The sequence below is a fragment of the Pristiophorus japonicus genome, chromosome 2 (assembly GCF_044704955.1).
Source record: "Pristiophorus japonicus isolate sPriJap1 chromosome 2, sPriJap1.hap1, whole genome shotgun sequence".
NCBI classification, from domain to species: Eukaryota; Metazoa; Chordata; class Chondrichthyes; family Pristiophoridae; genus Pristiophorus; species Pristiophorus japonicus.
In genome coordinates, this window is record NC_091978.1 from 52,379,247 (window position 1) to 52,387,606 (window position 8,360).

The following is an 8,360-nucleotide window of genomic DNA, read 5'->3' on the forward strand; positions in this document are numbered from 1 at the left end:
ATCTAGGTCCCTCATAATTTTATACACCTCAATTAAATCTCCCCTCAGCCTCCTCTGTTCCAAGGAAAACAACCCCAGCCTATCCAATCTTTCCTCATAGTTAAAGTTTTCCAGTCCTGGCAACATCCTCGTAAACCTCCTCTGCACCCTTTCTAGTGAATAGAACATAATTTTCAGATTGAGACCTGAACCATGTTCATTCTAGCAGTTACAGTTCATTTCTGCTGATCTTAATAACCCATATACCTAGGCTGGAGATTAATATTCTGTATGAATATTGAATAAATCATAAGAACATAAAAATTAGCAGAAGGTGGTCATACAGCGCCTCGAGCCTGCTCCGTCATTCAATAAGATCATGGCTGATCTTAGATCTCAACTCCACTTAGAATCATATAGAATGGCTGCAGCACAGAAGAGCATTTGGCCCTTCGAGCCGGTGCCAGCTCTCTGCAAGAGCCCCTCAGCTAGTCCCACTCTGCCGCCCTTTCTCCCTAGCCCTGCAAAAAAAAATATTATTTCAGGTACTTATCCAACTCCCTTTTGAAAACAGTGATTGAGTCTGCTTCCACCACCCTTTCAGACAGTGCATTCCAGATCCTAACCAGTCGCTGTGTAAAAAAGTTTTTTTTATGCTGTCTTTGGTTCGCTTGCCAATCATTTTAAATCTGTGTCCTCTAGTTCTCGACCCTTCTGCCGATATTTTTTTTCCTGCACTGCTCACTAACAATTCTTCAATCTGATTGGTTAAGGTGACACACAGATGCTTGCCCTGTTCACACAGGTCCCAGATCTCCTGTAGAGGATGCTGCACCAAAATGGCTTTCTAAATCACAGCACGTTCCAGTGCAGAACCCCACAGAAAGTGTGTGGGCAAGCGCAAGTGCTGACTGCAAAATCTGGCCCATTGTCAAATATTTTTCAAAACAAGGAAGCAAATCACAGTGGAATATATGCAAGCAAATATTTTGCTGCCGATTTAGTGCCCTATTTATGCGTTTATGAAACTTTTTTAGCCTCCTTTATGCAACAGTTTAGCTATAATCCATTTGAAAAAACAACAACTAGTATTTATATAGCGCCTTTAACAGAATGAAATGTCCCAAGGCACTTCACAGGAATATTGAGGTAAAAAATGACACTGAGCCGCTAAAGTAGAAATTAGCGCAGGTGACCAAAAGCTTGGTCAAATAAGTATGTTTTAAGGAGCGTCTTGAAGGAGGAAAGAGAGGTAGAGCGGTTTAGGCAGGAAGTTCCAGGGCTTGGGGCCTAGGCAACAGAGGGCACAACCACCAATGGTTGAGCGATTATAATTAGGGATGCTCAAGAGGGCAAAATTAGAGCACAACAGATATCTCGGGGTTTGGGGGGGGGGGTTGTGGGGCTGGAGGAGATTACAGAGATGGGGGTGGGGGTGGGGAGGGAAACTGAGGCCATCGAGGAATTTGTAAATAAGGATGAGAATATTGAAATAGAGGCATTGCTTAACTGGAAACCAATGTTGGTCAACGAGCACAGGGGTGATGGGTGAGCGGGACATGATGCGAGTTAGGACATGGGCAGTCGAGCTTTAGATCACTTCTAGATTACGTAGGGTAGAATGTTGGAGGCCAGTCAGGAGTGCATTGGAATAGTCAAGTCTAGAGGTAACAAAGGCATGATGAAGACTTCAGAAGCGGATGAACTGTTTCAAGGACAGAGACGGGCGATGTTACGGAGGTGGAAATAGGCGGTCTTAGTTATGCTGCGGGTAACTTCAGGGCTACTGACCGAGGGCCGTGCGGCTCTTTGTCGGCCAGCGCGGACACTATGGGCAAAATGGCCTCCTCCTGCGCTGTAAATTTCTATGTTTCTATGTGGTCAAAAGCTCATTTGAGGGTCAAATATGACACCAAGGTTGCGAACAGTTTGGTTCAGCCTCAGATAGGAGTTGGAGAGGGATGGAGTCAGTGGCTTGGGAACGGAGTTTGTGATGAGGTCTGAAAACAATGGCTTCGATCCTTCCACAATATTCAATTGGAGAAAATTTCTGCTCATCCAGAGTTGGATGTCAGACAAGTAGTCAGACAATTTAGAGACGGTGGAGGGATCGAGAGAAGTGGTACAGAGGTAGAGCTGGGTGTCATCAGTGTACATGTGGAAACTGACACTGTGTTTTCGGATGATGTTGCCAAGGGCCAACATGTAGATGAGAAATAAGAGGGGTCCAAGGACAGATCCTTGGGGGACACCAGAGGTAATGATGCGGGGGTGGGAAGAGAAGCCATTGCAGGTGATTCTCGGGCTATGATTAGATAGATAAGAATGGAACCAGGTGAGTGCAGTTCCACCCAGCTGGTCGACGGAGGAGAGATGTTGGAGAAGGATAGAGTGGTCAACCATGTCAAAGGCTGCAGACAAGTTAAGAAGGACAAGGAGGGATAGGTTGCCTTTGTCACAGTCACGAAGGATGTCATTGTACTGAATGTACTGAATGGCTCGGATCCGAAGCGGCAGCCAAAGTGTGCACGTGAATGGACACAGGAAAAGCTCAGGTTACATCAGCTTGATTAAATGTAGTGGTTAATGGGATACAATAGTTGGGAGACCAGGGTCAAAGTCAGAGCTCCCATTGAAGGACAAAGCCGACATGGGTAGGATGGAGCTGGCACAGAGCATCGACGAACCGCTGTCCGAAGCAGGCGAGTGAAATCCAGAAGCTATTTGAAGTGTGGAGAGTTCGAGGATGTGTTGTAGGAAGGTGAGTTGGTAGCAGTGCAGAAAGATGATGGTGACGTTGATGCAAATTTGTAGATCGCGGTAGACCGTCGTAAACCCACAGCCAGCGACCACACGACCAGCAATGCTGTGAGCACGAAGCCAGCAGGGCTGAAAAGCCAGTAGAACCAGTTCAGCAGAGACACAGCCGCTGTTAAAAGGAAAAATAAACTTTAGCAGCAGAGGCGGAGAAGCAGCAGGTAGCCTTACGGTATAATCCAGTGTAGTGCAGAAACGTAGCGGTGTAATTCAAAGCAGAAACGTAGTCGAGCGATGTCCACCAAAGGAGACCAGGAACCAATATGACAAAGAATTCAGAGCAAAGACTTGAAGCGACAGAGCCACAGCTGATGAGTCAAACAGTGCAGTCGGCAGAGCAATGAAATCCTGTGCGCCAGTGAAGGAAATCACGTTTCTTCAGAGATCCAGCAGATGAAAGCTCTGAGACATAACACTGCACGCTGAGGGATGGACTCCACCAGCTTTGAACTTGGGAGCTTGGAGCTTGAAACTTGTAGGTTGAACTTATAGTTTGGGCTGAAATGCCTTCACTATCAGAGGCAGGATAACACAAGGAGTGGGGAAAGGAGAGTTGGGGAAGAACATAAGAAATAGGAGCAGGAGTAGGCCATATGGCCCCTCGAGTCTGCTCCGCCATTTAATACGATCATGGCTGATCCGATCATGGACTCAGGTCCACTTCCCTGCCCGCTCTCCATAACCCCTTTATTCCTTTATCATTTAAGAAACTGTCTATTTCTGTCTTCAATTTATTCAATGTCCCACTTCCACAGCTCTCTGAGGCAGCGAATTCCACAGATTTACAACCGAGAAGAAATTCCTCCTCATCTCAGTTTTAAATGGGCGGCCACTTATTCTAAGATTATGCCCTCTAGTTCTAGTCTCCCCTATCAGTGGAAACATTCTCTCTGCATCCACCTTGACAAGCCCCCTCATAATCTTATACGTTTCAATAAGATCACCTCTCATTCTTATGAATTCCAATGAGTAGAGGCCCAACCTATTCAACCTCTCCTCATGTCAACCCCCTCATCTCCATAATCAACCTAGTGAACCTTCACTGAACTGCCTCCAAAGCAAGTATATCCTTTTGTAAACATGGAAACCAAAACTGCACGCAGTATTCCAGGTGTGGCCTCACCAATACCCTGTTTAACAGAGTGGCAGCTAACATAATATCAATCCAAAGGTCTTGTATAGGCATATTAACTGTAAGAGAGTTGTCAGGAGCGGTGAGGCCGATTAGGAATCAAAATCGAGATCTATTGATGGAGGCAGAAAGCCTGGTTGAGGTACAAAATGAGTATTTTACATCGGTGATAAATAACAGGACTTTGCCCAAACTATGGTCAATGAGAAGGTTGCTGGAGTACTGAATCATAGAATCATTGAATGGTTACAGAAGGGGGCCATTCGGCCAGTCGAGCCCGTGCCAGCTCTCTGCAAGAGCACTTCGGCTAGTCCCACTCCCCTGCCCTTTGTTTTCCTTTATTTAATTCCTTTTTGAAAGCCACAATTGAATCTGCCTCCACCACCCCTTCAGGCAGTGCATTCCAGATCCTAACCACTCACTGCGTAAAAATGTTTTTCCTCATGTTACCTTTGGTTCTTTCGCCAATCACCTTAAATCTGTGTCCTCTGGTTCTCGACCCGTCTGCCAATGGGAACAGTTTCTCTCTAGCTGCTCTGTCTAGACCCCTCATGATTTTGAACACCTCTATCAAATCTCCTCTCAACCTTCTCTGCTCTAAAGAGACCAACCCCTGCTTCTGCAGTCTATCCACATAACTGAAATCCCTCATCCCTGGAATCATTCTTGTAAATCTTTTCGGCACACTCTCTAAGGCCTTCACATCCGTCGTAAAGTGGGGAGCCCAGAATTGGACACAATACTCCAGTTGAGGCCGAACCAGTGTTTGATAAAAGTTCATCAGAACTTCCTTGCTTTTGTACTCTACACTTCTATTTATGAAGCCCACTATCCCGTTTACTTTTTTAACTGCTTTCTGAACCTGTCTTGCCACCTTCAACGATTTGTGCACATATAGCCCCAGGTTTCTCTGTTCATGCACCCCCTTTATAATTGTACCCTTTAGTTTATATTGTCTTGCCTCATTCTTCCTGTTGTGTAGGCATGCCTGTTCACTGTGTGATGTCTGTAACACTGTCATGCAACATTGAATGTACCCTTGTACTGTACACACCTTACCAGTAAACTAGAGGGTGCTGTTGCTGGAGATCCAGGGGTTGCCTGCACACGGCAGGTAACCCAGTATAAAAAGGAACACACAGCTTGTTGTCAGCATTCAGGAGCTGCTAATAAAGGACTGCAGGTCTGCACAGTTAAAGCACCATACCCTGCCTCGTGGAATCATTACCAAACGTACCTACATACGCCACAACTGGCAACGGGAATACGGGATCACAAACTACACGCTCAACATGTCTAACCTCAGAAACTTTCAGCATTTTACAGAGGGGGGAAGATTGGGAGGCTTTTGTGGAAAGATTGGAATACTTCTTTATAGCCAATGATCTGGACGGGGACACACCAGCCACACTACCGAACAAACACAGGGCCATCCTGCTTAGCAGTTGAGGGCCCACCATCTGCGGTCTAGTCAGGGATTTACTAGCCCCGGAGAAGACAACCGCCAAGAGTTATGAGGAACTTGTAATAATCATACAGAAACAACTAAAACCGAAAGAAAGCATCCTCACAGCCAAGCACCAGTTCTACACTTACCGGCGACCTGAGGGCCAAGAAATTGCCAAGTATGCTGCACACTTAAGAAGACTAGCTGCACCGTGTGAGTTTGCGACCACCTTAATGAAGCACTAAGAGACATATTTGTCATTGGAATCGGCCACGAAGGTCTCCTACACAAATTGCTCTCAGCTGACATCACGGTCACCCTGCAATTCAAGTGAGCCAGGCCTACATGGTTTCGGCCAGCGACTCCAGGCGAATACTGACCCAGGACTCTAAACTGGCGAGAGCAGTGCACCGTATGGACACTTCTAAAGGCAGAAATGCTGCCCCAAGTCCCGCAACCCCGAGTCCGCCACATGGGGCAAACCAGATGGCCCCGTGCTGGCGCTGTGGAGGAAACCACAGGGCCCACCAGTGCTGCTACAAAGACTATGCATGCAAAGAAAAGGCTCTGCAGCCTTTTCTGCAGAGAATGTGCAGAAAAGGCTGTACTCACTGTGTCTCTGATGAGTTGGCTAATCACCGGGACTCCGACAAAGATGAAGATGAAGCTGCTCAAACCCTGGGAGAAGAGTATGGAATCTTTACCTGCTCCAACGGAAGTTCTCCGTGGATAATGGAAGTGGACATCGACGGAGTCCCAGTCTCCATGGAGATCGACACAGGGGCGAGCCAGTCTGTGATGAGCCAAAAGACCTTTGAAAAAATTTGGAGGAATCCTGCCACTCGACCAAAACTGTCTCCTGTCCAGGCAAAGCTGCTCACCTATACCAAAGGTAAAATCCAAATCGTTGGCAGTGTAGATGTCCAGGTCTCCCAGGGCGGCGTGTTGCACAAACTACCCCTGTGGATTGTAGCCGGCGATGGTCCCACGCTGCTGGGCAGGAATTGGATGAGCCGGGTCCACATCAGGTGAAGTGGTGCTGTGGAAGAAAAGAGCACCACAGCCTGCCTGCAGCAAGGCCACAGAATGACTGCAGCACCACAAGCATGTGGAAGAAAAGAGCACCACAGCCTGCCTGCAACAAGACCACAAGAATGTGGGAGAAAAGACCACCACAAAATGACTGCAGCAGACCTGCATTCAAAATGCGAGTCAACATGGAGGAGCATCATGTGACATCGAGCGGCCAATCGGATTTGAAAGCTCCCTTAAAGGAGACCAGTAACCAAAAAAATTTAAAGGGGAAGTTCCAACTATTTGAGTAACATAGAAACATAGAAAATAGGTGGAGTAGGCCATTTGGCCCTTCGAGCCTGCACCGCCATTCAATGAGTTCATGGCTGAACATGCAACTTCAGGTACCCCATTCCTGCTTGCTCGCCATACCCCTTGATCCCCCTAGTAGTAAGGACTACATCTAACTCCTTTTTGAATATATTTAGTGAATTGGCCTCAACAACTTTCTGTGGTAGAGAATTCCACAGGTTCACCACTCTCTGGTTGAAGAAGTTTCTCCTCATCTCCGTCCTAAATGGCTTACCCTTTATCTTTAGACTGTGACCCGTGGTTCTGGACTTCCCCAACATGGGGTACATTCTTCCTGCATCTAACCTGTCTAAACCCGTCAGAATTTTAAACGTTTCTATGAGATCCCCTCTCAGTCTTCTGAACTCCAGAGAATACAAGCCCAGTTGATCCAGTCTTTCTTGATATGTCAGTCCCGCCATCCCGGGAATCAGTCTGGTGAACCTTCGCTGCACTCCCTCAATAGCAAGAATGTCCTTCCTCAAGTTAGGAGGCCAAAACTGTACACAATACTCCAGGTGTGGCCTCACCAAGGCCCTGTACAACTGTAGTAACACCTCCCTGCCCCTGTACTCAAATCCCCTCGCTATGAAGGCCAACATGCCATTTGCCTTCTTAACCGCCTGCTGTACCTGCATGCCAACCTTCAATGACTGATGTACCATGACACCCAGGTCTCGTTACACCTCCCCTTTTCCTAATCTGTCACCATTCAGATAATAGTCTGTCTCTGTTTTTACAAAGTGGATAACCTCACATTTATCCACATTATACTTCATCTGCCATGCATTTGCCCACTCACCTAATGTATCCAAGTCACTCAGCAGCCTCATAGCATCCTCCTCGCAGCTCACACTGCCACCCAACTTAGTGTCATCCGCAAATTTGGAGATACTACATTTAATCCCGTCGTCTAAATCATTAATGTACAGTGTAAACAGCTGGGGCTCCAGCACAGAACCTTGCGGTACCCCACTAGTCACTGCCTGCCATTCTGAAAAGTCCCCATTTACTCCTACTCTTTGCTTCCTGTCTGACAAACAGTTCTCAATCCATGTCAGCACACTACCCCCAATCCCATGTGCTTTAACTTTGCACATTAATCTCTTGTGTGGGACCTTGTCGAAAGCCTTCTGAAAGTCCAAATACACCACATCAACTGGTTCTCCCTTGTCCACTCTACTGGAAACATCCTCAAAAAATTCCAGAAGATTTGTCAAGCATGATTTTCCTTTCACAAATCCATGCTGACTTGGACCTATCATGTCACCTCTTTCCAAATGCGCTGCTATGACATCCTTAATAATTGATTCCATCCATTCTGCTACCTGGCCCTTCACTCCACACGGCCTGACCTTGGTCATCTTGTAGATATAGCAAGCTGGTTACAAAACAGAGAGTAGGGGTTTAGAGTAGCTATTCATACTGGCAAAAAATGGGAATTGGTGTTCCACAGGGATGGGTGCTGGGACCACTGTTGTTCACCATTTAGATAAACGATTTGGACTCAGGAATAGGGAGTACAATTTTAAAAATTGTAGATTATATCAAATTGCGACAAAATGCAAGAAGACATTAATAAATTTGCAAAATCAGTAATTGACAAATGAATTTCACTAT